At 37.9% G+C, this 9,920-nt stretch overlaps 1 long non-coding RNA gene across 1 annotated transcript; it reads right to left on the bottom strand.

Moving 5' to 3' along the window:
- Window positions 1-2,249: 2,249 nt before the first annotated feature.
- Window positions 2,250-8,903, bottom strand: LOC139971769 (uncharacterized). The gene is made up of 4 exons (XR_011794480.1): window positions 8,536-8,903; window positions 6,271-6,339; window positions 5,508-5,898; window positions 2,250-5,090 (listed from the first exon to the last, which is right to left on the bottom strand). It is a non-coding gene; the product is annotated as an uncharacterized lncRNA (long non-coding RNA).
- Window positions 8,904-9,920: the final 1,017 nt, after the last annotated feature.

Below are 9,920 nucleotides of genomic sequence, written 5' to 3'. Positions count from 1 at the left end.
GCGCCTTTTTCAGCTCTTTACCACTTTTTACTTATTCTAGATTATTGACTTTTTTAATGCGCTCTCATCTACTTATTGACATTTGTCACATTTTGTTGGTGTAATTTGGCGATGACACCCTATTCTTCGTTTATCTGCAAATTAGCCAGGCCCTGAAAGGGTCATTTCCGGCGATCTAGGGAGTATCTTTACTCAAAATTTGTCTGTGCGCTACGCGCCAACCAGTGGTGGCGCTCCGCTTAGATAGTGTCGAAAGCGCCCCTACAGACCATTCTCGCCCCCCCTGACCAATACCCCTAGCTCCGCCACTGCCGCCGCGCCTCCTACGCCTATGTGTGTAGTGTTCGGTTTCGGAAATATCTGCTATTTTTTCATTTCCTTCAACCAAGTTTTACAATAGCCGTTATAAGAGGTTTAATATTTGTACACCAATAAATTTACTGTGTCTGAATTTTCGAAAATTTCTGACCAACATTCTGCATCACACTTCCCTCTACTCGTGCAATTTTGACCGGTCTGTTAGGGGTTGAAGGTAGTTTTTCTATATTGGTTGTCCATCGATGAAATTTTGTACAACATTATGGGTATGTTTTGAAGTGAGTTTATTCACTAGAAATGTGAATTTTCAAATTCTGAACAAATTTGGGGCTTAAAACCTTGAAAAGTGAGGCTGACGGGTATTGTGGGCCGCGACGTAGAATCACCTACAAAAGCAAAGACCCACAGGACATGCGATAAGGTCGAACATGACGTGTGCCGGGTAGACAATCTTCAAAAAGGTTATGGATGAAAAACAAAACTATTAGGAAATACTTGGTTCTCAGGCCAAAAGTGTACATCTGGTTGGTCATTTCAAGCCCGAGAAGTGCCGTTTCCGGTGATCTGGGGGGGGGGGGTATCAAAACCAGAAATTTTCTTGTACGCTACGCGCCAACCGATGGTGGCGCTCCGCTTAGATAGTAATTCGCGCCCCCCGGTTTAGAAAATCCTGGATACGCGCCTGCATACCATTCTGACTCAAAGGAATTCCCTCTAACATATGTACTTTATTTACTTTTCTTCTTTGGTAAACAGTGTCATCGGTCTTACACCATTACTTCATTTGTCTTTCAGAATTAACTATTTCATTTTTTTTTACCATTAGCGTATAAGCGAAGGAGGGGACGAGGGAGTAGGGAGTGGGGATGTGGGGGGGGGAGGTGTGGAATTATGTTTCTGCCCCAACTTTCTTAAGTCGATATGCACTCTATCGCGTTGCTGAACTAGATCTTTTGAATCAGCAAACAAGAAGAGTGCCAATTGCAGTAAATGGAAGTGTATTTTGCCAGCGGGTATGGTGGGAAAGGATTTGTTGACGTGAAATCACTATGCTTCCACGCGAGGTTATGTTAATATATTAATGATTCCAGTACAATGTCACTCCAGCAATTAGTTTCCTTAGTGATATTGTCAACACAGTCAGACTAAATACGACTACTACGAGGATGGTCACATGCATTATCCATATTGACTTTGAAATATTATAGTTTCCTTACAATAAGGTACTCGCAATCGTCTAACGGTGTACAATGTTTCTAAAACGTATATATTAATCACGAAAAAGATGTTGCGTTACATATAGGGCTCCTTAAATATAGCTATTTTATTTGTTTTTTGACCAATCTCTTCAATTGTGGACTTTACTCAACTTTTCGACTTGGTTTTGCAACGTAAAAATAATTGTATAGGCGCCACAATTATATTTGATTTATTATTAGATTTGGTGTTGGAGTCATAGACATGGGCTTTAAAAATATGGTAGTAAAAGTAACTCGTATACTGATAATGCTAAAACTAATTATCATTAATAAAAAAAAATAACATACCGTACGTAAGACGTTCATTTTTAATTAACATGTTAAACCAGAAAATTTTAATCTTTAGCGGGAAGTATTGGGGGTTATGATTACGTAATGAAGAAGTCAAGCATCAGCTGTATTGTGTGACAAATACACATTTATTCTGTAAAATTAAGTTATCGGCAGACGCCAACCTTTACTGGGAGAGTGAATGTTTTGGAGAAACTAGAATGCATCGGTAAGGCAGAATATGAAATGGCTTTCCTATCAGTCTGCGTATGTTGTTTACAGGCGCAAATGAGAAGGAGGGGGGGGGGAGGGAGGGGACAATGGAGGGGATTGGGGAGAGGCTTTTGTAATTTACAGCCTTAGAATTAAGCAATAAATATGAAGATTGAATAATAAATGAAAATGAAACTTTGAAGTTTTTTTCAATGTCTTAAAACTGTTTCTATTTACGATAGTAAAAATGAAAACAAAAATACTCTAGTGGAAATGATTTTTGATAACATTGACATGAAATTGACACAATGAAATACGCTGGTGGGAATGATTTTTGATAACATTGAGTTACAGTTATAATTCAATGAAGCTTTTTTATATGTAAGATGGACCGATAATGGGGAGCAATGAAACTGGTAAGAATCGTAAATCTTGATTAGATAATAGCAACGTGCACACATATCTTCACGTATAAAAGTACTACACATAATAGAGCGATAATAATTATGATAACAAGAACACATACCCCCCCCCTCCCACCCATACACAAGAAATAAAACGGAATTCCTTATGTATAACTAAAGAATTGTACCCCACATAATACAACTGAAAAATGATGCCAAGTAGCAAGTGACTATATGATTCATACAGGTTAACCGTTCTGACAAACTAGCCTATAACTTATAGACTTGTGATAACAGCGAGGCAAGAATATACTATTTTCTATTGTCGTATAAATGGGTCGGCAAAGTACTGATCGGTTTATGCAGGTGTTCCGTGATTGTCGAAGTATGCAGCTGAACTCCAGACCCAGTGGAAGGCAAAGTTTCCAGGGAGGCAGACGGGGTGCCTCACTAAAGCCTTTTGGACGGTTTACTGTCAGAGAGTCGAAATACCCACTTAAGCCTACTGGCCATGGTTTCCCGAAAAAATATCGAAGTACCCTGACACGAACATTTTAGTATTGTCGCGTGTAAATAATCTCAATTTGGTTCCCCATGATCTGGGCATGTGCAATCTGTGAGAATCACAGTATATGTCAGTAAAGTACTGGTCGTTGTTCCCCCCCCCCCCCCCTCCTAAAGTTTATTTGGAATTCCTTCGTACAAGAGTGTCAGATATTTTTTTCCAATGAGGTATAGTCCGAGTTCCTCACAACAGTACTGGTCGCTATATATGATTTCCCGTGAAGTATACATTATATATATATATTATGTTCCTGACTATAAGTACTGGTGAGTATATATGTTTGTCCGTGATTCCGTGAGGCTTCGTCTGAGCAAGGAGGTTCTACAAGAAGAACCTCCTTGGCCTGAGTTCCTCACTAAAATACTGGTATGTGTTTGGTTTTCAGAGTGACCTTAAACTATTGATGTACTGCGGTTTGGGTTAGTCCCCAGAAAGATTTGAATTATCTCTAACATATTGGTCGTGATATAGAAATACGCACGTTCAGAGTAAAAATCCGTTCAATTCCTCGGTTTGGCTTCCCTAGTGCCAACTATTATTTGGAGAAGTTAATTCCCTACCAAACAGACATGCAAACTTAAGAAACAAATGATACTAATAATAATAGAAAGAAAAAAACATTCAGAGGTAAACTGTTGAAATTACATGACGCATGAAACTACGTTGCTACTGATGCCAACTTGACTCAAACAGGTGTGGCGTCAATAATGTGTAACACACTTTGACTTAGAACTGTTTAGATTTGAAATCAATCTGCACTCATTGTTCTACTTCGGAAGTTAGATGCATCACAATGTGCGTATATAAAACAAATCGATTGGTATATATCTTAAATTTCCCATCCTCTAGAGTGAAATGTAACGGTAATCACATATATTTGCTGTAAACGGTAATCAAGTGAAACAGATCACTATCAAGTATCAAACTTGGAGTAAGGCATGTAGAAAAGCGAAGGCTAGATTCACCAGGATGCTTAGAGTACAAATACCTATCTATAAAATCAATCATCATCATCATCAATCATCAAACTGTTATATTTGATTTTAATGTTTCTTGATTACTGTAATCGTTGTCAGTCCATTGTTTTATAAAATGTCAGTCCATTGTCACGTAATCAGATGGCAATTCTTTGTAGTCCACTAAGCAACTTAAGCACGAGACTGTGACATTAAGTAATGACCCATGTCAACAGTTTTAAGTAATGGTATAAAATCGAAACCTTGGTGCTTTCCACTTTCACTGCCGACTTGTGAGTGATGAATATTTTTTTTCCATGTTCATTTAGCAATAAGGTACAAAAGAATAAGATAGGCCTATATTAAATTAAAGAGGTAATATTTCAGTAAAAGACACTGCATTTGATACGTTAAAATTATGAAAATTAGAAAGATTTCCATTCAGTATTTGCTATAGTTGTGTATGTTTAAAGAGTTGTAACTCTTATAGTTTGCACTGACACAGCTGAACTTCTGAGATATTCTATTTTGATTTAGTTATGCAGCAATGGCGTTCCTTATTAGGCTCAATTGACTTCATTATAAAATTCAGAATGTTTGTAAAGTAAAGAAAGGCCTCCATTTTCTGTACACCTGAGATACTCTTATGAAATCCAGCTCACGACTTGAATCGTTTTATCAAGAAAATATTTGTTGGTATTTGTTCAAGCTCTGAGAAAAAATTGAGTCAATATTTCTTTGTCAGTATCGCTACGTACATTATTTGAGCTATATGTTTAGTATAGATTGTATATTAGCGATGATGAAACATAGACACATATCATTTTGAATTAGGTCCAAGAAGGTGAGTAAATGTATTCACATAATGACTAGAGAATAACTTTTGCGTCTTCCAGAAGACTTTCACAAACAGGCACTTTATTGTTACCGAACCACCGAAATTCAAATGTGATTCTCAACTCACATAGTGTGTTGGTCAGTCGAAGGAACGACTCATCCAACAACCATGACACTCTAATAGCTACTTATTATATGCAATTACAAAGTAAACCTTAAAACAGCTTGTCAGTTTGCACGTAAAGTCTTGTTGAGTAATATTCATTACCTAGAACAGGGTTGTCCAACCTACGGCCCGCGGGCCACAGTCCGGCCCGCCGCAGGGTTGCGTCCGGCCCGCCAGAGATGCTCTACGGTGCGAAATTTTAGTGAGCAGATTTATTGATAACAATTTGAAGCTATAGGCTATAATCAATCATTTGAACCTTCTGGGTCAAAATAAAAAAAATACATACAGGCCAGTTTGTGTGACACTCTCTCAGCGGAGGGGGTGCGGCTGAACTTTATTCATCTGTTTTATCAGGAAGGAAAATAAATCAGTGCGCTCCGCGCGCAGTGCTCACATTTTGTTGCCTTGGGCTTCGGGCAAAAAATAGAAAAATCGAGCGCAGGGTTCATGCGGCCCACTCCTTCATCATAATCATTCCATGTGGCCCTCCTCTGCAAAAGGTTGGACAACCCTGACCTAGAATGTTATCAGCTGCGAGTTACGTATAAAGGAAATTGAAAATGCAGATATTAAATCTAAAAAATGGTTGAAACATTGTCAAATCTCGTGATAAGAGATCCCTAAAATTCTACACGCTGGTAGGCCTATACACTAGGCCTACCGATCATTTTTTTTAAAGAGAATCAGCTAAATCTGCTCGTTGGACGTCAGGGTGCCTCAAGGCTTCAATCAAGTTAGCCCTCGTCGCTCCAGCTCCTTGATTTTGTCTCCAAGTTAACAACATCTGGTACTTTGTTTCCTGGTTATTACGAGTGTGATCCTGTTCCAGGTTGTAAAGGGCTCCTTCTGAGATACCAAGCTTTCTTGCTAAAGGTTTCCACTCCGCCGTTAATTCCATTGCCAATCTCTGGAGAAAAGAGAAGTTACTCGGATGTATTCACGAATACGTGTTTTGCAAAACTGTTTTGAAAATTGCGATATTATGAATTGAAATATATTTAGTTTATGTTTATAGTATCACTTGATACATGTCACGTTAGAATTAGATAAAAACAAATACGTTATACGTCATATTCATGATCAAGTCCAACTAGACGCATCGGGCCACACCATACATCACATATCACGTGATATCAAACATTAAGTTAGCAAAACATTACATCACATCATGTCACACTTTTTCACTAAGTTCCACACAGTTACTATATTTCACATAAACCGATTCCCACGGTTATGTAATGATAAACAGAATAAAATTTAAATTGGGAGAATATTTTACCTGTAGTATGTCGATGCCGATCGGTTGATCTCCGTTTGGCACATAATCTGCCATGTTGCTGTTTTAAACCTTTGAAAATGAAGAATTGAATGGCTCAAACGAATTTTCATTTTTATTCAATATACCAGAAAGCCAACTGGCTAAGTGATTCCTCGCCTCGATTTGCAGAAGAAGATTCAACAATATTCAATGCACAAACAAAAGTTTCACGTGTTGACCACGCCTGTCTTTAAGTGATCAGCTAACAAGGTTGTTGCACTAATGCATGCAGGCCTATACCTAATCAAGCAAGGGCGTAGGAACCGGGAGGGGGCTGGGGGGCGCTAGCCCCCCAGTGAAAAATATGGAGGGGCGGAAGTATCATTCCGCCCCCACTTCGCAAGTCAGAAAACCCCTTTTTCATTTCCAATTGAGAAAAAAATCTCATTTGGAGCACCAAATGGCATCTAAGGCCAGGTAAAAATGCAAAATTATATACAAAATGGAGTGGGTGGGTTAAAGTGTGCTATATTGCACCAAATTGCATCTGAGGACAACTGGAAATGCAAAAATAAATCCAAAGGGAAGAGGGACACCCCTCCCCTTAGGATCCCCTCCCCCAGGCCGGCCATTAGTCTTCAGCCCCCCCCCCCCCACTCAAAAGTACCTTCCTACGCCACTGTAATCAAGTACAAAGTTCATCAAAACTATAATTTCGCGTTTAACGAGTTTATAAAATTTACAGTGTTTGACCTCAGTTGACCTCCAAATGAACTTTGACTGCTGCTAACTTTAAAAGCGTTCATGTATTGACCAATTAGGGCATTTACAAAGTATACGTTTTTAAGTTTAACTAAGCTGTAATTCCTGAGTTATTATGTCAACAGAGTTTCTTTGACTGTGACCTGTTGACCTCAAGTGAGCTTTGACCTCCACAGACAATAACATATAGTTCTTATACTCACTACAGTAGATCTATATATGCCTACAGAGTATGACATTAATGCACTCTGCTTCTCTGGAGTGATAGTGTTTACACTGTTTCAGGTTTTGTTCTGGGTTGACCTCGCAGGATTTAATAATATCATCATCATCTTGTGACTATCATATGCATTAGTGTCGCATACGAGACCCGTCGAAATACTGGTGTAGATAACTTGGTCGTGTTTATGATGGAATGCAAAATGAGGCACCCTGACCACAAATAACATTTGACCCCTTTAAATTGAGCCTTTCACTAAAACAATGGACATTACGCTCTATAATGTTGGGCATCCGTAAACTAAACTTGAACTTGAGGTCCATCCAAGTTTCATCGCTAGATATACTGTGTTTAAAAGGTGTTAATATTTAAGCTCTGCTGACCTTACGTGACCTTTTAACTCCATTTTAAACGAGACTACATGAAAAGCCATGGAATTTCCAAATTTCCTTACCGTAGTCAATATATAAAACGTTTAGGGAGCTTTTCACATTTTTGAAACCTTTGACCTCAAATAAGTATACGATAGGCTTTATCTTCTCAACATATGGCTATACATGTAGACCATCAACAAGACGCAAGAAATCACGTCACCTAGATTTAAGGATGTCACCCCCTCCCTCCCCGCACAAACCTCTCAGTGGTTGTGAGACCAGTACAATAATAATGCCAGGTTGTCAAGCAGATTGAATCACAGCATGATCAGTCAATTTATTTACAAATGAGCATGACAGGGCTTGGAAGGATCTGAATTACATGTACGCAATTACATAGCAACATTCATGAACAAAACAATTGAACATTGAACTGTGTTTCGCTACGTTGACATTACACCTTTCTTGTTTTAATGCAGTACCCGTTACTTCCTGCTTTACGTCTGTCATAAGGCATATACATATACACGCTCTATGCATACCTCATGATGGTATTTACTTTGGCATACATAGTACGTATAAGTACTAACACTAAAACATGAATAACACTCACCCACAAGCACACACTGTCATTCAATATAACATAATATCCGATACTTTGGGTGAATCAATGCTTAATATTTCCCTTGACCTTATAGCCTATACATCATACATAACGTCAACATGACTACGTTAGGCATATGTCTTATATATGTACAATGTACTATTCGTTTCAAGCAGAATCAATATATGAAAGCTTACAGGTTGCACTATACACTTCATGTTAAGTTTACAACCACTGACATAAATGCAATTAAATTAAAACTTGCACACCGCAACTTCAATAATTTTCCCTCTTGTATACTGAGTGCAAGATTCCCCAAACTTTACCTTGTTTTTAAGGAAATCCTGGAGTCGGTCTCCCGTCGGAATGGTACCATGCATGCAAGCAATTTACAGTGATGTGTTGTTGTGAGAACATGCAGTATAGTATTATACATACCCTAATAGTAATACACTATTGATCCAATATAGAAAATGGGGAATTCCAGTGGATTTCAATAGGCCTATCAGTGGTTCTGTCTCAATACCAATTAATATAGATTTACTAAAGATAAAATAGCCGAATGACGCCAAGTACTATAAATAACTGGCACGCTAGTGAAGGATTATTGTCAAGCGTATATGCATGCATGGGTAGCACACACACACACACACACAATTAAGAGACTTTGTACAGGCCTTAGTAACGGTACGTAGCTCTTAGCACACTATGAATCGTGTAAAGTTAAACAAATAATATGTAAGCAACAGCGGTCTACTAAAAATAAAAGCCACACAAACAGAATATGTGATATCATGTTTCGTCATAACAAACGGTGCTTTCCCCCAATAGAGTCCGTCATACTGTAATACTTGGGAAGGAGACATTTTCATATATAAATCTGAGAACTTAGAGGAAACTGCATTTATTGGAAAACCTATTAGGCTGAGATGGCTTTGTTGATTGTCTAGTTTATATTGAAATTGGCTTTTTATGTGTGTGTGTGTGTGTGTTATGTTATTGGATGTTAGTGTGCTTGACTGAGAAATTGCATTCTGTATTATAATGGATACATTCTTTCAATACTTGACTACTGCTTTCTAGTTTGGGGAACTACCACTGCCCATAATACTGATAGAATTATTAAATTCCAGAAAAGTGCTGCACGAATTATTTTAAATGCTACATATGAAGACTGTTCAAGTGATTTATTTGCCACGCTGGGATGGAAGACTTTTGACAGACAGTTTATGTATAGAAGGTTAACTATGGTATACAAGTCAATTAATGGTCAAGGACCGATTACATGAATGAGATGTTTAAACCAGTTACGAACATTCATAATCACAAGTTAAAATCCTCTACTGCACGAAACCTGCACATTACAGGCGGACACACTAGTTTTGATAACAAACGTTTTTCATGCATTGCCGCAAAAGACTGGAACAAACTAGAGCAAAGAGTAAAATCAGCAAGAAATCATAACCATATTAAACACCTAGTAGCATATATCTGATATTGTTGAGGTCTACTTCACTTTTATTTTTACCAAATTTCTTAATTTTCTTTACTCTGTACACGTTTTAACTATTTTATTAGGCAATTAGATTAATCTTATATATTTTTTTATTTTGTATTTATGACTTCTTAAATTTTCATACATTTTATATTATATGTCTCATTAGAGGGCCTCGTGGAAAATTTGCTATTGCTAAACGAGTTAACCTCTAAA

The sequence above is a fragment of the Apostichopus japonicus genome, chromosome 8 (assembly GCF_037975245.1).
Source record: "Apostichopus japonicus isolate 1M-3 chromosome 8, ASM3797524v1, whole genome shotgun sequence".
NCBI classification, from domain to species: Eukaryota; Metazoa; Echinodermata; class Holothuroidea; order Aspidochirotida; family Stichopodidae; genus Apostichopus; species Apostichopus japonicus.
This window is presented reverse-complemented; position numbering and strand designations above follow the sequence as displayed.